The sequence below is a fragment of the Ochlerotatus camptorhynchus genome, unplaced genomic scaffold, assembly GCF_037179485.1.
Source record: "Ochlerotatus camptorhynchus isolate MF236.1 unplaced genomic scaffold, CSIRO-AGI_Acam_v1.1 ptg000334l, whole genome shotgun sequence".
Lineage (NCBI taxonomy): Eukaryota > Metazoa > Arthropoda > Insecta > Diptera > Culicidae > Ochlerotatus > Ochlerotatus camptorhynchus.
The window spans coordinates 454,311-481,650 of NW_027040822.1; the positions used below are offsets into that span (position 1 = coordinate 454,311).

Genomic DNA, 27,340 nt, shown 5'->3' on the forward strand with positions numbered 1-27,340 from the left:
CCAAGACGACCAAAAAGATCTTGGAAGCTGCTAAAGACCTTGCGTCACTAGTTGGGCGTAAATTTAAAGGAGGAATTCCATCGTCAGGTTGGCTGAAAGGGTAACCACCGATTTCCGAACTACCACGAAAGCGCCGAAAGAATCTGTTAATATGAATTTACATTAAGCACTTCTCATAAACCTTCTGTGTGTGAATTAACTTGAAATAAAATGTTATCAAACTAAAAATTGTTAACTGAAACCTATTTCCGAAAAAAAAAACTCCTAGGAGAAAAAGAACTATAAAACCGGAATTAAGTTATGAAATTCGGTCATTTTAAGCCCCTAAATTCCCCGGGGGCACCCAGAACATGCCCGGAAGTGGCCAATGTGGTCCAAGGCACTCAATTTTGTTATTGATCTTGTTATCGAATTTGGAAGTAATGTGAAGTGTTGCATGATAGGTTTTATTCCTTCCATATCAAAATTAGGTCCATGATCCATATACCCTGTAACTTGTTCCGGCCATATCTCCGGAACCAGTGGACCGATTCCAAAAATATTTGATAACTTTCAATGGGACCACAATACCTATAGTTTGACGTTAAAAAATTTCCAAATCGGGTCAATGATTTCCGAGAAAATAAGCCATGATGAATAGCTAATGCGTGGAAAGTAAACTTTTTTAAAAATTTCTTGATTTTTTTTTTAAATAGCAAATTCATAAAAACTGTATAAAAAGGGTTTTTCATGATACCAATAAGCTCTAAGCAAAGTTTTTGAACAAATATGGGCTAAACTAGCATTTGCAAAAATAGGTCCAACCATCATCATTTTTTAGGTCCAACCAAGATCAGTATAGGTCCAACCAACATCATAATTCTTTGCTGAACAAAAACGTTTTATAAAATCATTTGTTCATAATATTTAACTTTTTATGTTATTATTAGAAACAAGAAAGGTAGATCTTTCCCCTAATCACGCATTTTTTATAAATATATGTTGAATTCATAAAAAAAATACGACATGAATGTTGACGTCGTGTGAAACCGGCCTAAATAGGTCCAACCATCATCAGTTACCCTAGCTCAGCATTACTCAACCATCACGACAGAACGGTCCTTTTCAGGAACACCATAATTTTGTAAAAGAGTATTTTTTGGATATTTGTCAAGGTGTCAGTTGTCAGTCGGATGTCAGTTCCCATATCAAGATAGAGCTGGAATTAAAGCGTAAAAGCTTTTGTAAACAATGACTTCTTTCGATGATGTCTTGAAAATCAAAGCTCGCTTACGCCAATCAACACCACCATCATGTAGGGTAAGACTCCCCCTACCCGACGGTAGTATTAGTTTTCGTGGGCGAACCTTGAATTCCTAAAAATCATCGAGAGAAGTCATTGTTAACAAAAGCTGTTACGCCTAATTCCAGCTCTATCTAGATATGTTTAAATCTAACATACCATGTTCTTGAAGGCAACATTCGGGGTGCAATTTCAGTCGTGACATGAAAGTCTTATTTTGATCCAGAGATGATGGATTTTAATTCTTAATATACCAATCGATACGATTTTTTTTTACGATTCTGTTAAAATGAAGACTGTATCATTTTTCAAAATGTCACAATTGAAAATTGCACGAACGTGTAACTGTTGTTATGAAAATTAAAATTATCACCGATTGCCTGCGAAAAGCGATTTCCCTAACACAGATTTCAAAGTTGAATTCCATCCGGTCTCACCAAACGGTGTTTATTCAATCACCGCGTGGTGAGTGGTAATGTTCTCCAATACACAACGAAAGGCTGCCTGCAAGCAGCAAGCTATTGATCGGAATCAGCAGCTCTTCGTGAGACGCTGTTTTCCTATTCCTACTCCTACTCAAAACACAAGCTCCTGCTTCTTCTTCTTCGCTTTTCAAGCTTATTGCTTATGGCATATTAGCTTATTGCGTGCTCTCAACTTAGTGTTCTAGATGCACTTCCACAGTTATTAATTGAGAGCTTTCGGTGCCTGCTACCATTTTTGCATTAGTATAATTGTGTGGCAAGCAGGCATGGAAAATCATTTACATTCATTTCATGCATTCATTTAAATTCATTTGCCTCTAACTTTTTTCATCAATAGCATTTCGCAAAACAATGTATAAAGTTTTTGTAGGTTTTGTTATTAACTAAAACTTTTGTTAAGAACTCAAATCTGTGTCTCTTATGCATCACGAATTTGAGCAGGCAGAACTCGTTACAGTTTTTCAGTGAATGTAAAATACATTCACTGAAAAACAGTAGTGGATTCTGTTTTCTCTGGTTCGTCATGCATAAGAGATACGGATTTGAGTTTCTAGCAAAAGTTGTAGCTAATAACAAAACCTACAAAAGTTCCATACACCAATTTGCGGAATTCTGTTGAGGAAAAAGTTAGGGGCAAATGAATGTAAGTGAATGCACGAAATGAATGCAAATGATTTTCCATGCCTGGTGGCAATCATACTCTATGCCCAGGGAGTCGAGAAATTTTCCAACCCCAAAAATTCCTATACCGGACCGGGAATCGAACCCAGTCACCTCCAGCATGGTCTTGCTTTGTAGCTGCGCCTTTACCGATTGAGCTAAGGGAGGCCGCACAAGCTCCTACTGCAGTTAACAAATAAGATTTATTATATAAGACCACGTAGTCCTACGTCACCATTGCGTACAACCCCACAGGGCTGTCCCTTGTAGTTTTTTTTATGTTCAAAACCATTCTGATTCATAAATCGGACACTTCATAATTATATCTTGAAATACCTATATACCTTTGCGATTTAAACATTAGAAATATATCACGCTTGTTCCTATAGTCAGAAAATTTTCATCGGAAAATCTTGAACGATCAAATTCTTTATTGATAATATCAATTCAAAAGGAAATCGCTCAAATGAACTCACATTTTGTACTTAAGAAAAAGTGTTAAAGTTGGCTATCTTTTAGTATAAAAAGGCAATTTTTGAGAATTTGGAGAATGTATAATAATGTGTCTTTCCTGCTCAGTTTTCTGGTATTTGGTATTATGCTTTTTTCCAACATACAGAGGCAGCATATTTTGAAGAAAACTCTTTGATTTTATACGAATTCATAATTCCATGAGGTTTTGAAGATTTAATTCAACTACGTATTCATTTAGAGTACGTAGAGAAATTTTACTGACGAAATTATATGATTATCTCTGAACGTCGATTTTTGACAGCTGTTTTTGTGTTTGGGGTCATATACAACTTTGTGAGATCATATATTAACCGGATTTTAAAAGGTGTTTTCCCAGATCCCAGACTTCGAAAAATGTTCATACCTGGCATGGTTGACACAATAAGTTGCTTATTGTGTCAATTTTCAATTGACATTTACAATGTCATTACAATGACAATTTCATTACAATGTTTTATGCGTTCATAAATTAAAAAACAAAAAGCTGCAATATTCAAAACATCTAATCAAATCTTCCTTCCCCAATAGAGAAAAGTATTCCAAAATAATCGTCCCCCCTAAAATAGCCACCCATAAACTCAATAACCATTGAACTACTTGGGCACAAAAAAGGCAATTTATCTTGAAGATACCTTACCCAAGCAGGATCCGACACGGTGGACGCAAGCAACGATTCGCCGGAAAAAAAAATCTCCTTTCGGGGGGTGCCGAAACACCGCAAAAACTGCATCGCATACATTTACTGTTATTTTCTTCTCACAACACAACCACTTTTTCCTCCTGTTCTGCCCCCTCAATGAAAAGTCGTGTGGAGATACATCCGGTTCCACAAAGAATCCAAAAAGAGTTTCCAATTCGAAATGAGAAAAAAAAGCTCTCGTCTGTTTATCGCAACACTTTTCAAAAGCCGAAGCGCAACCATTGCCATTTCGCATCTCCGGAAAAAATTACCCTCTTTCCATTCTTTCAATTGCCAACGACGACGACTACGGCCCACCACCCGGCGAAGGTGGGAGTAGGGTGAACACAGTGTGTCCAAAAAACGAAGAAAAAATCCTCCCCCTCGTGTCGAACTGGACTTGGGTGCCACCGATCAAAGCGGCGAAAAAAAAAAAGCTGCACATTGAGTTGACCATCGCATCGGCCGTCGTCGTTGTCGTCGTCATCATCGCAGTAGGCCGTTTTGGCGAGTGAGCCCAACAGCAGCAGCCAGCCAGCCAGTGGTTGCTGTGTGTGCGCTGATAGAAAGAAAACAAATGGAAAAGGCGGCAGCTCCCCACTTTGGCATCGATGGCGTCAGCATGGGCCAAAGAGAGAAGGCAAATGCAGAGAAAACAAAATATGAGCAAGAAAAAGAGTTCAATCGAGGGTGGTCCACCCCCCGAAAGCTACCAGAGACGCCTCCTTACAGTCGAACTGGTCGGTGGATCGCCACCGCACACATTCGATAAAAAGAGTCCAGTGCGGTGCGAGTGGATGTGCATGCATACGTGGACTTTTAGCCAAGCAGGCAACAATAACGAATAAACATCATTCATTATATATATTGCATGTTGTGTGCGATAAAGCACTCTTCTCTATTCGGCGCGAGTTGAGAGCAGGCAAGCTCTTATTCGCGAAAGCGAACCGTTTCGAGACGAGGTGTTTTTTTTTCTCATTTCGGAAATTGCAATTTATTAAAAAGAAAAATTAAATCCAACTAAAACAGTGGCCACGGTTCTCAAATGAAAGTGGATGATTTTGTTTTTTTTTTTCTGTAGCGGAAGTGTATGAATCAAGTTTGTGGGATGTGATGCACTGCAGTCAGTATATGGAATGGAAATGAATTTTCGAGAGGGGACAGTCTGGTTTTCTATAGGTGATTGAAGAACGTAGAGAAACACTGGCTTATGATTGTTAGAATCGATAGAGTTTTGAACACTCTTAATTAGTTTGTGTTGGATATAAACCACTTCAAAATAGGTTCAATTTCAGGTATTGTTGACATTATTGCTGTTTGTAAGTTTGTTAGAATGAAATGATTTCCGTTAAATTGAATAGTTAATCAGGGACTATGTAGCAAAGCTATTGAAAGATAAGATAATGATAGCATTGCATCAAGAATCTTCTCAGTTAAATTTCTCATTGGTAAATATGAAAAAGAGCAAGGGAAAATAGCCAAATGGGTTATCCCATTATATATTAAACAATATAACTAAGCAAACTTTAAATTATTTTTTCACGAAATAATAAAAAAATGTCTCTTAAATCAGGCCAAACTTAACACTGAGCAGTTCTCGATAAAATGTATTTGATAACAATAGTATTTATATATTATGTAATAGGTATAGCTATTAGTAAAAGTGATAAACATTTAAATATCTGAATTAAAAATTGAATAAAAAAAAATAACATTTTTTTTATTATTAGAAATTTTTATCACTTGAAAATTGACAAAAATTCCAAGTATCTCTGTGTAATTAAAGATGATCAGCAATAACAAAGTAGCAACTGCGGGTGGTCAATCGTGCTCATGCGCATGCTCATAACGTATTATTTACAGCATTCCATAGACAAAAAAAAAGTGACAGTGGATTTTATAATTTCGTAACAATATGTAATTTTTTCCTTATAAAAAATGTTAGACACGTGTTTTTTTTTTTATTTCGTCATTATGGTGGCCCCTTTCGTGTTGGAGTGGTTAAAACTCAAAACACGATGCCTCCGGTAAAATGTGTAACGGCAAACGTGCAATGTTTGAAAAATCATAGCTCAGCCATTTATTAAGGAATCTATTGACGACACTTGACACTGCAGACTTTAAAGAGTTATTCGGTATCAATAGTTTTAAAATCTATTGATAAATTGCTGAGTAATGATTTTTCAAACAATGTCAATTAGCCGTTACACATTTTACCGGAGGCATCGTGTTAAGAGTGTTAAAAAAATCAGCATTATTATTTGAGTTGATGGGTCGATATGTAGGGTTCAGGCGCGGGAGCTGCCTCTCTAGCGTCGCAAGCATTGGTGTTCAGCACGGAAAACAAGATGAACGGAAAACAAATCAAGGAAAAAAAATACTGTATAGTAGGGTGGGTCACCGTTGGGTACACGACGTTAGGCATACGGTCGTTAGGCATAATGGACGTTGGGCATAAATGACGTTAGGCATAATGGACGCTAGGCATAATGGACGTTAGGCATAATCTACCCGATGAATTCCAGAAGGATGATTGCTGACTTCGGTGACAATAATGAAAGAGCCTTAATTTTTGGAACCAGGGTGCCTTCCATTCATTTTGACTAAAAAAATGTTTTAAGAAATTATGGAATAATAAGATATTATGAAAATATTTTGATTATGTGAATAACAAGAAAAGATTGTTAAGTTTGTGTTTGACACAAAATACCTGCCAATTTTGCTACATGAGAGTCGCAATAAGCGATTTTGTAATTTATCTCACCCACTCTTCGCTCTTCACTCTTCGCGAAGAGGCGATCAGAAAAACGTTCATTGTGACTCTGTCAAAGCTAACTTTGCAGGTTTGATGTGTGAAACACAAACTTTACAATCTTTTCTTATTACTTACATATACAAAATATCATCATAATATCTTATTATTCCATAATTTCATAAAACATTTTTTTAGTCAAAATGAATGGAAGGCACCCTGTTTGGAACTCATGAAAACTTGCGACGTCTTGGACAGGCAAAGTTGATACGTTTGCCACAGTTCCTTGTTTGTTTCGGCAACTTGTCACTGTTCATGGAAGTATCGCTCCCTCACATCAGCAGACAGTTCCGCTAGTTTTCATTCTGATGATAACAAAAACAGAATCGTTGTATCGAAAAGTATGGCAGGGAATCCTGGAAGCAGCAGGTATGTTTTTTTTGCTATTGAATGAAAAACCACAGAATTTACCATTCTTCACTTCATGAGCTGTTCTTTGGCATTATGTTTTATTCAACCTTATTTAATTTAGAAAATGAAAACCTTAGCTGTTTTTTTTTTGTTATTGAATAAAAAATCACAGAATTCACCATTCTTTATTTCATGAGCTGTTCTTTGAGGAAAACCTTTTCTTCTTTGACAATTGCAATATGTGTGTAAGAAAATATTACAACAAACGTGTGATTTTTTTTATTTCTAGATGCGATTGATTTCAAGATATAGTTCGAAACTGTGCTGAGTTTTCATTGCCAGATTACTTAACCACTATCGCTACTAATCTTGGATCTAAGTAAATATGTAGCTGCGTCACTTTTGATATGATAAATAATGGATTCCAAACTGTGCTTATTAAATAAACTATGTTTGTTTAACTTGTATCATTTTTTATTCAACGCTTAGCCTAATTTAAGCATTGTTTACCATGCTCGAAACAGGTTTCTAGAGTTGCACAGCAGTAAGGAATTTTATGCCTAACGTCCATTATGCCTAACGTATATTATGCCTAACGTCCATTATGCCTAATGACTTTATGCTTAACGTCCATTATGCCTAACGTCCGTATGCCTAACGTGTTTATGCCTAATGGGGTACACTCGTCACCGTTATATCGAAAAAAGCAAACTTTACTTGACCAAACGAGAACATCCCGGTTTTGGTTGAATTAGGGGTCCCAAACAACTGTGTAAAAATTTGTGACGATTGGTTGTAATCCTGCTTTCCGCATTGCGTTTAAAAATGGTATGGACATTAGTTTGGTAAAGCATTTTATTCTTAGAGATCACAATTTTGCTGAAATCATGCAACTAACCAGACACAAATATAGTCCAGATAGTGCCTACAACTTTGCGAAGGAAGTACGGTGCTAGGATGTCTCTAAAAAAGTTATATCTGTTCAAATATTTATGGTTTGAATTAAATGCCAAAAATGACTTTTTCTGCCAACACTGCCCGTGTACCACTGGAAGTCCAAACTGCGGCAAACATACTTTTGAACATAAATACCAATAAATGATCCATAAAATATTGGAAAACGTTTCATAAAAAACATCCAAATGATCCATAAAACTTCGGAGAAAATCCTTAAAAAAGTGTGAATGATCCATAAAAAATATCAATATGATCCATATTTAATGTAAAATTTAGCAACACAATTGTAAAAATGTACCGCTAAATTTCTAAGGAATGAGCATTGAAATTGTACGAATTACCCATAAATATATTGCAATTGATCCATAATACATTCAGCAGTGAACCTTAAACTAAAGAAAGTGATCCATAAAAAATCATGTATGCGCACTTAAAAATATAGCCATGTTCGTATTAATGAAAGCAACTTCCTCAGAGCAGTCTCGTTTTGGACAGCTTGAAGCTGAAATAGGTTTTATTAAACTAATATAAAATCAAAGCCAATCTTAATGCTTATAATAAAACCTATTTCAGCTTCAAGCTGTCTAAAACGAGACTGCTCTGAGGAAGTTGCTTTCATTAATCCGAACATTCTTGAAGAACAACATCGGATATAACCTCAAAATGTCAGAAGGATCAACACCACCGTTGAGTGAAGAACAGAACAGCGATAGAAACTGTACGCTTTGTGAAGGCCACGACGACGTAGATGATATGGTCCAGTGTGATGTCTGAGATTTCTGGACCCATTATAGTTGTGCTGGTAAGACAACAGCTGTAAAGGAGGTTCCGTAGACGTGCTCTAAGTGCACAAATATGCTGAAGGTGGAAAAAGGAACCAAGAAGTCTGTCCCAAAGAAACCACCTAGCAGAAATAATAGAGCGAGGATGCCGCAACCGAATCTGGAAAAGGAAGTACCAATGAGGTCAGCCTGGATGAATCCCTAGACCAGACACGAGAAAATCCACGAACCCCTCATTTTACCTGTCAAACTTTCATAGCGAATTAAAACAAATATTGTGTAGTACTAGAATTTTGACTAGAATGGGGTACGTTAATCGATTTGCTTGGGACCAATAGGCAAGTCAAGTAGTGAGCCAATTTAAAATCGTTAGTTTTGTATTGATTGTTGGTAGCTAGTTCACTACAAATAACTACAATTTAATTAAACGATAGGTGTATTGACAAATTTAGGCGATTAAAATAATTTAGCTGTAAAACATTTTTTAGATGGTTTGGAATTGTATCTTCTTTTCCTCTTTTTTTTTCTCGTTGATACTCCGACCTATTTAATGTTTGGTTCAACGGAACTGTGAGTTCATTTCTGACAGCGACCGTTACCGTAGCTCTCTGAATCTCCCACAGGGTTGTCACTGAGTTTGGCGGTACAGGGTTATCCCGATATTCCGAACAGCCATGATCCATAAATTAGACGTATATTATTCACGTTTTGAACACTGTATTATTAATTTTGATCCATAAACCATGACAAATTGCTCCATTACTGCTTAACTACTTAGATTTACTGTCCTGCCGTGTTTTTAGGTAGATGTGCGGAGCGATGGTCAAGCGTCTAGAATAAGCTTCCAAAAGAAGCTTCTATAATGATCTTCTTAAGAAAAAATGAAAAATTAATGTTAATTTTATGGATCATACCTAGGGTAGGTGTTCCAGTTGTTGGTAGACGTGCTTATTTTGATGTGTTCAAATTATAGTCTATATCGAGGGGGGCGACACATCCAAATCTCAATTCTAGATGCTCAACAGATCTACCACTAGCGAATCAATCTTCGAAAAATATTCTTTCATTTCTCGCATCTACTTGCATCGGGCCTCATCTTTTAACAGGAAATCTTCAGAATCGTCATCAATCTTCTTTCTATCTACTCAGCGTGTGCGCAGCTAGCCGAAACAAAACACAATTTTTCCTGCATCGTAGCTAGAGTCGCCCCCCTCGGTCTATATACATATGTTTTTTTTAATTTGATCAATAAACCTTGGAAAATTGCTACATTACTGCGTAGCTACTCAGGTTTACTGTTCTGCCCGTGTTTTTTTTTTGTCAGAAGAGCAGAACGATGGGCGAGCGTCTAGAATAAGCTTCTTAAAAAGTTTCTAAATGAAGCTTCCATAGTAAGCTTCTTAAGAATATTATTATAGAATCTTCTTTTGGAAGCTAATTCTAGACGCTTGCTCGTCGCGTCGCTTCGCACATCTGCCTTAAATACACGGGCAGGACAGTAAATATAAGTAGATAAGCAGTGGAGCAATTTTTCAAGGTTTATGGATCAAAATTTAAAAAAAATAGTGTCCTAAACATGAATAATATACGTCTAATTTATGGATCATGAATATATTTTTAAGTGTGCAAACTTGATTTTCTATGGATCACTTTCTTTAGTTTAAGGTTTATTGCTGAATGTTTTATGGATCAATTACAATATGTTTATAGGTAATTCGTACAATTCCAATGCTCATTATTTAGAAATTTAGTGGTACATTTTTACAATTGTGTTGCTAAATTTTACATAAAATATTGATAATATTGATATTTTTTATGGATCATCCACACTTTTTTAGGGATTTTCTCCGATGTTTTATGGATCATTTGGATGTTTTTAATGGAACGTTTTTCAATATTTTATGGATCGTTTTATCAATTCTAAAGGTGCAAACTTAGGGTTGCCCCAAACTGCCACTCATCCGCCATAAAAAAATGTTTTTCGGAACTATAAAATCATTAGAACCGAAAATGGTAAGCCACAAGAAAGGTCTGAAAAACAACGTGCCCGGCACACAAAACTCGTCACCATCTCTTCCAGCGCGTCACAATCAGCGATTCTACGACTCGCGAGCGCTCACTGAGTGAAAGCTCACGAGTCGAAAAACTCGCCGACTGAAACGCATCGAAAGTGAAACCGACAAGCTCCATGTGTCAAACACATACCTCCCAACCTCTTCCTGCATCTGATAAGTACAAAATACCACTATAGCGTCCAATGGTTCTACAAACCCGAAAAACACCCTTTACAGCGAAGTGAGTGAAGGCAACCCTGTCGAAGAGTATATTTCCCTTTCAAAACTAAATCAAACTATATGTGTCAAAATAAAATAAGAAAGACTTGTGGCCTATTTCGCTAGTACCACACCCAAGCCCAAAGTAAGTGCCTTTACATAAACGTGCTGCGACATGGCTATCGAATAAAATATATACAGGTGTGATACTGTCACTAGCGGCTAGAACTTTTGTTCTCTTAAGCCATATAGTTCATCAGAGACGACAGGTTCACTAATCCACAGCGCCCGCCCATTACGGCAAACTGCCACGACATGAGCTAGAGATGCCGGCTATAAACCCACCGTCTCCAACGCTCCATTATGACATGACCTTAATCCCTCCCACCAAAGTCAAGGTGCAGAAACTAGCCATGTACTTCACGGACAATCATAACATAATTTAAAATTATTTCCAGTGTTAAAAAAAAAACATTGTTAGACTATCCAAATCATCCCGGATATCTTATCTTGATGCTCGGCCGACTCAAAAAGGCATACGATGATTCGAATTAATGATAGAATGAGTAAACCTTCGTGAAGCCCCACAATATCATTGGTTTGGTTTGTAAGGTTTTCCAAAATTTCTAGAGTTCAGATGTTATAGTCACTTTAACACTCTTGGATTATTCGTGCCATATCCGGGTGAGATTTGAACTCAAGACCAGGGGTTGAAACTGTTGACGTTTTTTACTACACTCGCTTCGTTGTCGTGCGCGACAGTCTGTTTTTATTCCTACACTCATGCTCTACCGTCGTCTCTCTCACACAACACAACCGGTAGAATAACATTCGAGAGAAGAGAAAATTATCAAATAACTATCATATGACATGAGTAATTTCGTTCTAATTCCTCAATTTGGTGTAAATTAAACCATTTCTAATCAGAAATGTTATTCCTAGGACATCATTGCTTGCTATTTTCAGAATTCACACAAACACAACATCAGCAGCTCTTATTATGAGAAAAACTAAAATACATACATTCGTGACGGTCTTCGGCGACAGTGTCATATGACAGAGCCTGTCGTATGACATTTGAGTTTGGTACTGTACTATGATAGCTTGTTTTCCAAGTGTCGGAGGCAAAAGCAGTCGATTATCACAGAAAATGTGTCGACTACCGTGACCGCTTACAAGACTGCTCAAGACTTTGGTTTTAGAGGTATGGATTCAAGTCTTTATGTTTTACAGACTAACCACGGTATTCTACGATGTCCTAATCCCAAAGTGGAAAAATAGGCTTTATACTAGATTTATTACACTCGGAAAACCGTAGCAAAAGAATTCACACTTTTTTTTCCAATGACACCATTCTTAAACTTTAATCTGTAAGCTATAGTGGTAGTGGTAGGAATAACGGAACAGATTGCGAGTGAATGAAACGTATAGAGTTGTTGCAATTTTGAGGATTTTTGATACTTTACCTACCATAATATGAAAGTTGTAAACAGATGATTATAATGGTGTATGTGATATAAGTTGACTGATTCTAAGTATTCTAAGACCATGTTATTTGACGAAAAGAGGATACTTCTTGTACAAAAAATGATACAATTCATTCGGATATCAGTGATCACTCAGTAATTGTTTCATCCTTCAGAATAAGCAATCCAAAAGAACATATCGTGTTAACCAAAAAATGTTTAGATAACTACAAACTTAATCAACTCTTTACTGGTTTTTTAAATGGTTTCGTTTGCTCCGAAGATGTTAATGATTCCATTATCGCTATAAAAACGGCTTATAATGATTTATTGGCACAATGCACCAAGCTGAAAACTGAACGAGTGAATGTTAAAACTAAACATTGTCCTTGGCTTAACTATCATACGTAGCAATGGATAAAACTTAAAAACAAATATTTGAAAAGAGGAAAGGAAAAATCCTTATAATGATCATCTGAAAGAAATGTTGAAACATATAACTAAAAAGACTGATATTGCTAAAAAAGATGTAAAAATGATTATTTCATAAAATTATTTGAGGACACAAGTAGTGCCAAGGTTTGAAAAAACTTAAATGGAATATTGGGAAGGAAAAAAACATGCTCCAAATATTGAACTTCAATATGATGGACATAAAACATCAAATTGTTCAGAAATTTGTGAAATTTTTAACCAATTCTATTCAAACATTGGAGCTAATCTTGCTAGTAGTATTCGAAAAAAATTATTTAAATTCTTTGAGTACTGTAAGTCGCCTAGAGCATACTATTTTTTTTTCAAACCTTCTGATATAATTGAGGTTTCTTCCTTGATTAATGATCTAAATACTAAAAAAGCTGTGGCCCTGATAATCTTCCAGCAAGTATCATCAAACATAACCTCAATGAGTTTGCAAATATTTTTACTCAAGTTTTCAATTGTATAATGAGATAAGGGAAGAGTGGTGCCTATTTTTAATGCCGGCGATGTGTCTAATCCTTGTAATTATCGTCATATTTCCACACTGTCTACAGTCAATAAACTTTTCAACAAATTGCTAGGAAATAGACTTGTCAATTTCTTGAACAAATTTGATGTTTTGTATACATTTCAATACGGGTTTCGGAAAGGATGTAGTACTTCTACAGCAATAGTCGAGCTAGTTTTTTTATTGAATAAAATAGATAATAAATGTATCGTAGGAGGCCTCTTTATTGACCTAAAAAAAGCATTTGATACCCTGAATCACAATATTCTTCTGCAAAAATTAGAAAGCTATGGCATACGTGGATTGGCTAATGACATTATACGTAGTTATTTGAGTGATAGGAAACAGTTTGTGGTATATAAAGAAGCACAGAGCTCTCTCCGATCAGTAAATATAGGGGTTCCACAACGTAGTATTATTGGGCCTCTCTTATTTCTTATCTATATAAACAATATAAGAAATTTACCTCTTAAGGGAATAGCTAAATTATTTGTTGACGATACAGCACTTTTTTACCCAAATCAGGATACTGCATCTATCGTTTCCTGTATAAACGATGGTTTACAGGTACTCATGAGATACTTTGATACTAACTTACTTTAAATGAAAGGTATCAAAGACTAAATATATGGTGTTCCACTCACCAAGGAAAAAAAATCTCCACACAACAGTCCGTCAATTGGGTCTAACGTAATAGAGAAAGTATCAAGTTTTAAATATTTGGGCTTGGTATTAGATCCTACGCTCTCTTGGGGGATCATATAGAACATGTACAACGCAAAGTATCATCTCTATGTGGCCTAATGTATCGTCTTAGTAAATGTGTGCCTAGGAACGCACTTCTAACTTTTTATCATGGCTGTATTCATTCTCATCTGCAGTACTTAATCATCGTTTGGGGACATGCTTGCAATGCTTAACTAAAAAATTGCAAGTATTGCAAAAAAGGTGCATAAAATTCATCTTCCACAATTGTTTTCCACTCTTCAACTCTACGCAAATAATTCGCACAGTATTCTCTCGTTACGCGGTTTGTACAAGTTACAGTCTTGTTTGTTTATATATGATTCGCTCTAAAAATCCCAACATGCATCGTAACCTCATTTTACCGATCACAAATGATGATCATAACACTCGGTATTCGAATAACCTAATACGCTTGAGAGCATCCACATGCCTCGGTCAAATACGAATTTCTTTTTATGGTCCATCTGTGTACAATGCTCTTCCGGAATGTTTGAAAAACTTAAACAACCGACTACTTTTCAAAACCAGTTTAAAGCGATACTACAAATCCAAAATCAACGAGTTCTTGATATAAATTCGTGTCAACTATCGATTTATAATTATAAAAAATACACTCTTTACGCTAAGCTTAAGATATTAAATTGTATATTAATTAATTGAATTGTTTATGAGTTGAGGATCCCTTCAAAGGAACTTTGTTGCACTGGGTACATCCTAACTTTGTTAATGATTGTTATTTTGCATCACACACCTTTAAAATTAGTAATGTTATATTTATATGTCAATATGTTTTCTCTTCTTCATTCCTTTATTTAACGTCGGTCTCTGTTCCGCAATCTAGTGCCAATCACCGACGGACATCGATTGCCATCCATTGACGGCAATCGAATGTGCAGGAAGGCAGCTTCCACACCTGCGTAGGATATCGCACCCATTCAACACACATGGGCCGGGACCAACGGCTTTACTTCCCTTCCGAAGAAAGACGTGACCAGAGATTTTTATGCCTCAGAAAAATCCCACCGACCTCGGCTGGGATTGAACCCAGACCCATTGGGGTGTTAGAAAGCAGTCACGCTTACCACTACACCACCGGCGCCGGCTGTTTATGTTTTCTCTTGTAACGTTAAAAAAATATTATCGAGGAGTCCACAACCAGGGGGCTCTCAGTGTGAGCTCTTTGGTGTGGGGGTGTGTTGGCGGGCCTCAAAAAAAGGTAATATTGCAAGTTTAAAGGTTTAAGGATTCTTCAAGACCAAATTATACGCTGCAAGACTATGATAAAACCAAAATTGTTACTCGGGATGAGTATACATGATGTTTCCCGGTGCGATTTGGGTTTTTCCACATTTTTCCCGGATTTCTGTTTTTCCCGGTTGGATGTCCATCCTGCATGCAGCATTGCTAGTTTAAACATTGAACTAGCAATGTTCCTTAATATATCATCGAAAGGTGGAAAAAGGGTATTTAAACGCCAAAAAGTCATTTTACCCCGGAGCTGCATCTTACCGAATCTTACACTACAAACACTCAGAACTGAAAACGAAGCAGAAAACACCCGAGCGTAGCCTTCAAAACTTTCTTTCGCGGGTATTGTACCGAAGACAGAACGCTAGCAATAAGAAATTAAATAGTGCACAGGTGGAGCATCGAAACAAACATATTTTGTCAACGTATTTTCACAATTATTTTAAATATTCTTCATTGGCTGATTATCACAATTCAATTGATCAATTAAAACTATCGAAAATGGATCCAAAAGCAGGCGGAAAACACACAAAATCTGTTGACAGCAAAAGTAAAACCAACCGTCCGCTGGCAGAGCCTTCTGCGCACTACCATTTCGAGAAGCGGAGTGATATTTTCACCTGAAAAGTGCGAAATCCAAGGGGTGTTCAGCTCTGCACATTTCAATCTGTGCCGAGTACATTATCTGTGCCGAAAGCTGGGTCATTCGTTGTGCCGAACGTGCCTAAATATGGCAATCAAGCTATCAGTCTCAGTATCCCATGAGTTTGGCATCCCTGCAGTTATGACTTTTGAGATTTATTTGTTTACAGTTTCAAGTTCTCGCAGATGAAAAACGGAAAATTTTGAGAACATAAATTTCAAGATAAATCAGTGTTCACTCGGCTGTCGACAGAAGCAGACCACTCTCGATGTGTTTCACACGATCGTCTGTTTACTCGGCAGCAACCATTGTGTGGTCCTCACAATGAAATGCAATCACAACTGCATTCTACAATTCTCCTCACCCATACAATTTGCTCTCGGTCCGGATTCTATGGCCATCAGGGGGTAACACGTATTCAAGCCTAATTTGCGTGGCATGGTGACTCTGACTAATTCGTTTGAACTTCCCCAAAAACAAAATTCTTTCGAAACTATGAACATCTCTCAAAAGCCGTGTGGACTTTCTGTAGAGGTTCATTCCGCAAAAGGCATCAGGACATGGAGTGTCTCGTCAATTATACATTATCTTATAATTATTGAGGACCATTTCGCTAGAATATCGACAAAAAATAGCAATGGCAATGTCAACAAAATTTCCCTTTCCCTCTTATTTTGAAGAAAACAAAGTAGCAACGATTGGCAAAATTTTAACGCATAACAGTGATGCCGATTTATATTATATTTTGTGTCACACTTGTCATCGTGTGCCATGACGTGCCGATCAGTGTGCCACGATGTGTTTCGGCACAGTGTGCAGAGTTGATTACCCCTTGGCAAAATCCCATGATCGATAATCGATAATCGAAACTTGGAGGCTTGAGGCGTTGAACAAAATTGCATATCAGATCGTCGGCATTTCTCAGGTCCAAAGCAAGATGACATTTATCAAAATGACCTAGATGGCGCATCAACTTACAAAAGATTGACATAAACCAGAAGCACATCTTGGTTTTCGAAGCTTATTCGTTGTGTTATGAAGTTCTTGTGAAAATTCATTTAGAAGAGTAACGTTGAGATAGTTAAAGAGAGGGTTTGATTCCCGAAAACAAATCATCTTAATTTATGTTTTATTCCAAATGAATATAGTAATTCTAACACTTGTACGATCATTCATGACTTGTCCGGGGATGAAATTTCACAGCAAAAAAAAATATTTTGATATCACATCAAAGTGGATGCACTTCAATCGTATCAAAAATAAGGTGTAATAAGGAAAAAAAATATCATTAATACAGTGCAAGAACTGACATAACATGCTTTTACTGCATTTTTTTTTATTTTGGTGGCCATAAAAATTAGATGAGATTTTCGACATGATTGAAGTGCATCATCTTCGTTTTAATATTAAAATCTATTTGTTGCTATGTTGAGCTTGTGCCTTTCAGCGTGGGGGCATGGATGATGGCTCGTCCCTGTCTCAATAAATATGGTTTATATATTTTACTCAATTAGAGAACTGACAAATTTGTTCACCTCCGGTGAACTCAAACTGTCATCAAACGGAGAGGACACCTTCCTCCACATCCTTTGTAGTAAGTAATCAGCACGGCGAACAATAGAAAGAGCATCTTCCTTTACAGCATCGATCAAAGGCATCCTTCTTCGGCACCATTACAATCTAACGGACCTTGTTACGGGTGCTGCATATTTCGCGAAAGCTGTTATTTTTCCACCTAAAGGAAAGGACCTTCCGCGGTGAGCGACGATTTTTTCTTCATCCCGTGGACAATCAACAACAATAGAGAAGACTGCTGCAGTTGTTGTGTGTACTTCCCGGGATCACAGACACGTATATGTTCGTGGAGATGAGGACTTCCTTTTGTTTATGGAATTACGTGTATGAATTCAGAAATCTTATTATGACTGGCTTCGTCCTGTGACGGCGTTTTTTATCCTCTAACCTGCAACCAATGAAGCGAACAAAAGACAAAGATCGGGGGAGATGGGCATTGGCTGGGGGTTGTCACTGCTGGCATCCTTTCACAGTGTTTCTTTTCCTGGAGGTATTTTCTCATATATGAGATGGAGCTGCTGCTGCTGTTGTGAGGAAGGATGTTGTCTCCTATTGCAATTGGAAGATGCAAGCTCGATGGCAGGGGGCAAATTCAAAGAAGAATATGTAAGTGCGCTGGTGCAACGCTTTCGTACCAATATGGTGCACTCAAAAAGGCCGCAGGGCGAAACACACACACACACTGGTCCAACACGTGTTAACAAGCCACGTGCGTGGAAGAAGGGGGGGGGGGGGTGGAGGGGAGAAGTGCCGAGCAAATATGTTCTAACACAAACGGATGCCCGCTGTTCAGAGGATAGGCCTCCTGGAAGGATGTCTCCGTTGCTGATAACAAAAAGGAAGAGGGAGCATATGGAGTCATAAAAGCCCTGATTGAAGTGCAATTGCTTTTGTTAATTTTATTTCTTGCGGCTCTTTTCCCTTATATTGTTCTAATTGTGTTTAAATAATGAAAAAAGGGACCAAGGCGAGTCAAGATCTCCACACACACACACACACACCGGGGATCAACCGGGATCAGAAAAAAGAAGAGAATCCCATACACAAAACGTACTTCACTGTTCCAGGATAAATATAGAGCATGTTTCCCATGCAAAAGGGGGAGGCACTCGAGAAAAAAGCATCCTTCCTTCCCACCCTCAACCACTCGAAACTGGTGACTCTTGGCTTTTCGAATTCACCGGCATTAAATTCCTTTATTGTTCTCGCTTTGAAAGTCCTTTTCGCCAACAACGCAAACGAAAAAAACAAAAAAAACTCTAATCATTTTCGCTTCCCTGATGCGACGACAGTCGATGGTGGTGGTGGTGGTGGTGTAGCAAGTGCTGCTTAAGGATGTGAGGAAATCATAAAATTTTCATTCTCAGCCCTTTTGTCCGAAAATATGTTCACCATTTTTTTTTTTCTGCTGGAGCATGCTGGCGCCCGTATGTTTGTAAGCCCGTGCCTTTTTCACACTTCCATGGCACTTTCAGAGTGTGATTTTTCGTATTCTTCTTCCGGGAAAATGCTGGAAAAAGGGATTGGGTGGAAACCACCGCCGCCAATCAGGTGAGAAAAGCTGCATATTAATTGTTCGCCGTTTCATTAGCGTTCAGTAAATGGGTAGATGGCAGCGGTGAAAATCAAAATTCTAATAACCGGTTCTTTTTCTAACGGTAGGGTAAGTTCGATCGGTCTATTAGTTGCTGTCAATTCCGAGGGTAATTTTGCCCTCTAGTTGGCAGTTAATAAAGCTGTCATTAGACGGAAACGAATTAGTTTTTTGCCGTCTGTTGGAAGATTAGTTGTCGTTTACGGTGAAAATATAAAAATATGATGGAATTTATTTTGTCACTTAGCGTACCTAATGGCACTTTTGAAAAACCAGACGATTTGCGCAAATACCTGGAAATTTTTTTGATGAATCATTTTTGCAAACATGGACATGCACGGATTTCTAAATTAGGATATGTACATTAATTAGATTTTAGCTAGGGGCATCCCACTCTAATCTTTATATTTCTCGCGTTATATTCAGAAAGTTCTTAAAAATACCTAAGATAATTGGAAATACTTAAAAATACTTAACCTATATTGTGCATTAGGTTGTTACCACCGTTGCTAAACACATTTTCAAGGATTTTGTGTGACTATTTGCAAACTGCAGTGTTAATATTTTAAGCTTTAACAGCTATTTTAAATGCTTCTGTTTGTTTTTTTAGGCATCAAAATATGGTCTTCGAATAAGAGAAGATCATTGCAAAAATGATTCACCTATAAATTAAAGTGGAAAAGAATCGTCAACGGTGGAAAAAACAGCCCCTACTTATTTCTCCAGTTTAGAAACGAATTGCAGCATTTTCGCATTATAACTGCACTATTAAATATGTCACACTTTGATGCGCATTTAGCATGATCCGTTCGACATGTTACAAGAAGAAGTCAGGTTGAAAATCATTAAACCCTTCCCCTCGTTGTTCGTTTGGTTTTATCAATTGTTGCGTGATAAGATTAGTTACTTTTCGACCGTTATGATTTGGCCATGTAACACTAACTTAAGACTCTTAGGACTATCAAATCTGAACAAGAAGTTGTGAAAGTTTTCCACACCATTCGCATTGTATTTGTTGCCGAGCTTGTGGCATCTGGAGAGTTGCATCTTGTAGCTTCCCACCGAACGTGTTTATTCTGCCGTAAAGGGCCATAATTCTGCGCAGGCCTAGTTTCGGGCTGTTTTGAAAATTTCTAAAATAATTAGAAATTGTACCACTTGTGCATGGTAAAAATATCAATTAAGATAAACTGTAAAATACTGCAAAATTTTGGCGAAATGCACGGAATTAGGTGCTCCGCAGAGTTATGGGACTTCGCCGTACATAGTAAACATGCTGTAAATATGAACTACATATCAAGCTGAAAAAGGTCCTAAATAACATTGATCGATTCTCTTCGTCGACTTTCTCTCTCGTTAATAACTTGAGCACATGACCGTTTCTTGTTGTGTTTGTATTATTGTATGCTAGATAAAAGCTTATTTTATCGATCTGTGAGCTGAAAATACCTAGGAATATTTATTTATTTATTTTGTCGTCAATCAGATGTAGACCATTTTTTACAAGTTACATGTCATGTGTTAAAATTACAAATAGATTTAAAGTACTGCTTTAATCTGGTTTTTGTCATTATAAAATCAATAGCTTCTTACTTACCTTACCAATCAGGCTAAGGCCTTGTTGTCCTCTGCTGTCCGAAGAAGTCGTCTCCACTTTACTCGATCCATGGCCACAGTTCACCAGCCTCGTAGTCTGCGAAGGGTCCGCAGGTCACCTTCTACTTGGTCGATCCACCTTTCCCGCTGCGCGCCTCTTCTTCTTGTTCCTGTTTGGTCGCTTTCTAGAACCATTTTCACTGGGTCGTCGTGCGGCATTCTTACGACGTGCCTAGCCCACCGTAGTCGCCCAATTTTTGCAATGTGGACGATGGATGGTTCTCCCAGCAGCTGGTGCAATTCGTAGTTCATTCGCCTCCTCCACGTTCCGTCATCCATCTACACTCCACCGTAGATGGTACGCAACACCTTCCGTTCGAAAACACCAAGGGCACGTTGGTCCTCCACGAGCATAGTCCAGGTCTCGTGGCCGTAAAAGACCACCGGTCTAATCAGCGTCTTGTAGACAGTCAACTTCGTGCGACGGCGAATTTTATTCGACCGGAGCGTCCTCCGGAGTCCAAAGTAGGCACGATTCCCTGCCATAATACGTCTTTGAATTTCTCTGCTGGTATCATTTTCGGCGGTCACCAGTGAGCCCAAATACACGAACTCATCGACCACCTCGATTTCGTCACCGTCAATCTGAACTCGGGGTGGGAGGCTAACATTGTCTTCCCTAGAACCTCTTGCTTTCATGTATTTTGTCTTTGATGCGTTGATGGCAAGTCCAATCCGTCTAGCTTCAGCCTTCAGTCTGATGTACGTTTCCGCCATCATCTCAAAGTTCCGTGCCATAATGTCAATGTCATCGGCGAAACCAAGGAGCTGGATGGACTTCCTGAATATCGTGCCACTCGTGTATATCCAAGCTCTTCTGATCACACCTTCTAACGCGATGTTGAACAGCAGACACGAAAGTCCATCACCCTACCGTAACCCCCTTCGAGATTCAAAGGGACTCGAGAGTGTCCCCGATACTCGAACAACGCACATCACTCGATCCATCGTCGCCTTGACCAATCGCGTCAGTTTATCCGGAAATCCGTACTCGTGCATAATCTGCCATAGCTGATCTCGATCGATTGTGTCGTATGCGGATTTGAAATCGATGAACAAATGATGTGTGGGCACGTTGTATTCGCGGCATTTCTGCAGAACCTGCCGACTCGCGAAAATTTGGTCCGTGGTAGCGCGGGCACCCATGAATCCCGCCTGGTATTGCCCCACGAACTCTCTTGCATATAGTGACAGACGGCGGCATAGAATTTGGGAGAGTACCTTGTAGGCGGCGCTCAGCAGTGTGATCGCGCGGTAGTTGCAGCAATACAACTTGTCGCCCTTTTTGTAGATTGGGCATACGACACCTTCCATCCACTCCTCCGGTAATATCTCCTCCTCCGAAATCTTGGCAATTACCCATTGCAGCGCTCTAGCCAGTGCTTCACCACCGTATTTCAATAGCTCACTTGGTAGTTGATCTACACCAGTTGCTTTGTTGTTCTTCAGCCGACCGATCTCCTGCTCAACTTCTTGAAGATCAGGGGCCGGTAGCCTGTCGTCTTCTGCGCGTGCTCCAAGGTCTGTTGCCGTGCCACCTTTGTTTTCTGCTGCTTCACCGTTGAGGTGCTCGTCATAGTACTGCTTCCACCTCTCAATCACCTCACACTCGTTCGTGAGAAGGTTACCGTCCAAGTCCTTGCACATATCGGCTTGCGGCACGTAGCCTTTGCGCGAACTATTTAGCTTCTCGTAGAACTTCCGTGTGTCGTTTACGCGGTACAGATTTTCCATCGCCTCGCGATCTCGGTCTTCCTGCTGACGCTTCTTCCTTCGGAAAACCGAGTTTTGTCTGTTCCGCGCTTGTCTGTATCGCTCCACATTCAATCTCGTGCGGTGTTGCAGCATTCTCGCCTATCAATAGCTTCACTATGTTTATTGTAAGCAATCATAATTTGATTTAGTGGACCAAATTTGGCATAATTTGTGCGATAGTGATGTGTAGTAAATATATTTCGAGTTCGCAGTTGCCGAGAAGGTATGTAAAAATTAAGCTTTGATAACAGTTCTACTGAGTCAATTCGATGCGATACTATATCGTTCACAAACGAAACCATTGCAAATTCACGACGCGCTTTCAATGTTTGAATGTTGATGAGCATGCAGCGTGCTTCATAAGATGGAAGAGGAAATCTTGTCCAACCTAATTTACGAAGAGAAAATAGTAAGAATTGCTTTTGCACTGATTCTAATCGTTCCTCATGCGTGAATGAAAAAGGTGACCAAACTTTGCTGCAATATTCAAGTATTGATCTTACATATGAAATGTACAGTGATTTTATTGTATACGGGTCATGAACATTGTAACTGAATCGTTTGATAAAGCCAAGCATATTATTTGCTTTGTTGATAATTGTATTATAATGATCAGTGAATGCTAGTTTTGAATCAATTATAACTCCTAAATCCCTAACTCGTTCACACTTTTCTACTGCCTGATTTCCTAATACAATTGTATTTTCTGGTTTGTTTCTTTTTCTACTAATAGCTATTGATTTACATTTTTGAACGTTTAGTTGCGAGAGGCTTTTGTTACACCAAACATAGAATAAGTTTATTTCAATCTGGTATGTCTGTATATCTTTAAAAACTGTCGCAACATTCGCTCATTTTCAACTTCTATTCAATTTTCATACAGCCGTACTCTAACGGAACTATCCACCTACCCTCTTCTAAAAAAGATCATTCTCTAGCTAATAAATTATCACACTAAAGCTTCATGTTAGCATTTTCCAACCAACTCTGAAAATCGCTAACTTCGCGTATGAAGTAACATAAAAACACTTTGAATGTATATCTTCTTTATTTCTTATTTCTAGAAAGAGCTTCATGCCATCCGCATAGATTAAAACTTTTATGTTTTTAAGAATAAAGGAGATGTCGTTTACAAATAAAATAAACAAAAGAGGGCCTAGATGCGAGCCTTGGGGGACTCCAGAAGTAGCAGTAATAGGGTTTGATTTTTCACCTTTGAATCTAACTATTTGTTGGCGATTAGTTAAATATGACTCAAGCCATTTGAGAAGTCCAGGTTCAATTCCTATTTTTTGTAATTTGAAAAGAAGCATGGGTATATCAATACGATCAAATGCTTTGCTAAAATCGCTGTAGAGTGCTTCTACATGGTTTCCATTATCCACTGCAACCAAAGAATAGTTGACGAATTCAAGTAAATTTGTATTAGTTGATCGTCCTTTGAAGAAACCATGTTGCATGTTAGTGATTCTGTTTTTGATCTGATTGAATAGTTTTTCATTGACGATCGCTTCGAAAAGCTTTGGGATACAGGAAATAATAGCAATTCCTCGGTAATTTTGTATGTCAGATTTTTTGCCACTTTTGAAAATAGGCACTAGAAAAGAGCTTTTCCATGTTTTTGGGAAGATTCTAGAATCTAGTGACATATTGAAAAGCCAGAATAATGGAGCTGTAAATTCCAGTGCCAGGCTCTTCATAAATACTGGTGGAATTCCGTCTGGTCCAGAGCCTTTGGAAGCATCCAAATTGTTCAAAGTTGCCATAATATCCTGCACATTCTGGGATGAATTCAAAATAATCACGATCACGATCATCTTCTGAAAAAGAGAAATTTCTTGGAAGGAAGTAGCAAATAGATTGCAGATATCGGCTGCGTTGTCACCAACCGTTTCATTTAAATGCATTTTTGATGGAATATTGTCTGATTTTAATTTAGTTTTAACGTAATTGAAGAATTTTTTTGGACTAGATTTTATTTCGAGTTCGGTTCTTGAATTGTACTCCTCAAATGCAATATCAATTGTCATATTTAATTCATCGCAAATACGCAAATAGTTTGCCAAATTTTCATTGGTGCCTTGCTTTTTATAAGCCTTATGTGCCTTTTGCTTTCGATTTTTTAAGTTTATAATTCGACTGTTATACCAAACAGGATGTTTTGAGTTACTTTGACGTTTTCTTCTTTTTAATGGAACTTCTTCAAATATTATTTTGTAGAAAACGTCAACAGCAGTTTCAACATTTTCTTCATTCCTAAAAATCGTTTGCCAATTTATGTTACTTAATTTAAATTTAATATTTTCGTAATTTGCATAATGATAATTAAAAACCTCTTCATACTCACAATCGTAGGGTCTTTTATATTCATGCACAAATAAAGAAAACTCGATTGCTGTGTGAAACGCTTCATTTTTCCATAATGGATGAAGTGAATCGGTTACACAGAAATCTTCCTGAATATTCGTCAGTAACAGATCTAAATAGCAATTTTGCTGATTTTTTATATGATTTATCTGGTTAAGACCTAAACAAGCAGTTTTGTCAAAAATAAAACTGAAGTGTTCCATTTTCCCCAACGATTGGAAGTAAAATAGTATCATTTTCAGAGTCTGGAATGAAGTTAATAGTACGTTGGTCTCCATAAATATGAATTTTTACTTCAGGCCGAAGACTAGCTGTAATTTCTTCAGCAATATTAAAAAACTTTTCATATGTTTCTTTACGGGCATTGTTGGGGGGGGGGAATACACCGAGCCAAATATGTGTGTTTCACCAGCCATATGCACTTTCACCCATACATGCTCAAATTCTCTAAACTTTGTAGCTGCGATGATTTCAGCATTAAATTTTGTAGAAATAGCTATAAGAACTCATGATGCAAAGAGAAAGTCGACGAAGAGAATCTGTCAATGTTACTTAGGACGTAATGCAATGTTCAGGTTGATTTCCTCGGATTTGGAACCGTCTATTCAGATGAGAAACCATTATTAGAGCTGGACATGATTGATAAGCCATATCTGATATGTGTTGATGTCGAATCCATTTTTTCATTGATTCTATCGTCATCGCATTCTGGAACGATCGAGCTGTATAAGTCTCGCATGAAACGCTTCGATTCAACCGGTATAATCTATTTGCCACTACGGATCTGAATGATAACGATGAAATCCTCAATCACCAGCACCTTCTCGTTGGTGGTTCCAATTACTAAAACTGGGAAATTTATGTTCCAATGAAAACATAGCAAAATGCTAATTAAACTACTTTACCAGTCTAAAGTTACTCCGTTTTCCGATTTATGTTCAACAAAAAGCGTATTGCAATCAGTACAATTTCCTACTGTAAAAGGTTTGCTTCATCGTCGTAGTTCGCGTAACCCTGGTCAGTCTTGTAACCTGTCACCGTAGTCGACACATTTTCTGTGATAATCGACTGCCTTTGCTTGCGACGCTTGCAAAACAAGCTATCAATACTAAAATGTCATAAGACAGGCTCTATCATACGACACTGCCGCCCAAGACCGAGTTGCCGATGTTGTGCTTGTGTGAATTCTGAAAATAGCAACCAAAGATGTGCTAGTAATAACATTTCTCATCAGAAATGGTTTAATTTACACCAAATTGAGGAATTAGAATGAAATCATGTCATATGATCGCTATTTGATAATTTTCTTTTTGCTCGAATGTTGTTCTACCGTTTGTGTTGTGTAATACCCTGGACATACTATGGCTTATATCACGTAATATAGGCTGTCTTGCAATGAGCACTCATACATTGGATTTCCATTGAAAACTAGATGTATGAGTGTTCATTGCAAGGCAGCCTATATTACATGATATAAGTCATAGTCTGTCCGGGGTATAAGAGAGACGACGGTAGAGCACGAGAGTACGAATACAAACAGACTGTCGCGCATGACAACGAAGTGAGTGTAGTAAAAAACGTCAACCGATACAACCCCTGACCCTGGTATCCTTGACATGTATAGGCATACCCAAGAACTCATTCTTCTCCATACTTGCACAGCTTGTGCTAACACTCTTGTTTACATTCTTGGGTCTGCCATGTCAATCAACGGTTCCTTATTTTCTTGGGAATCTGGAACAGCTCTGTAAAGGAGTCAAAATTCATGATAGCGCACTGGAAAGTCTGCTCAAAACTAGAGAGGTTCAAGAACCTCTCTACTCTACACCATTCGAATAACACACGATTTTTTACGCTATTAGATAAGCATAATTGAAATACATATACCAAGATTTTATTGCAATTAAAATAGATTAAAACAAGAATCAATTACATTACATAAGTGACGTAAACTATAAAATTGACGGGGATTACAGCATCAAACAACAATACTAGCAACCGGTAACTACGATGGAAGTTATGCAAGATTAATAATACTTAAAAATAATTAGGACTACTTATGAGAGATTTAAACATATTTATTGTATATTAGTAATAAAGTTTAGAGTAGGATGCCCCTAGGATTTAAGTATATTTTAGTGCTCTTTTAAAAATGACGTCAAATTTCAAACAAAACCAATCCCACCAAGGGGTGGGAATGCTCTAAACAGGACTGATAGGACTACACTCAGAATAATTTTTTCCATCGTACTTTTCACATAAGAGCTACGTGATTCTCATGTAGGGGCACTCATTTTATGAAACTTGACCGCCATAAGATTATCACATAGAAGTTACGTGATTTGGTTGGTGACATTCATTGGAGGATTCTAGTATCAATATTTGGCACTGTTTATACAAATATATACAAATTTTTTATGTAGATAAAATCTTTACGGTATTAATAGTAATAATAATAATATTCCTTTAATTTATTAAAATTTACTAAATAAACCACATCAGCATTT

The 27,340-nt window shown here is 37.7% G+C and overlaps 1 protein-coding gene across 1 annotated transcript in view; it reads left to right on the forward strand.

The window, feature by feature from the left end:
* Positions 1–27,340, forward strand: part of LOC135708749 (rab-like protein 6) — a 376,690-nt gene that overhangs the window by 77,659 nt on the left and 271,691 nt on the right. The gene's annotated exons all lie outside the window — the stretch shown is intronic.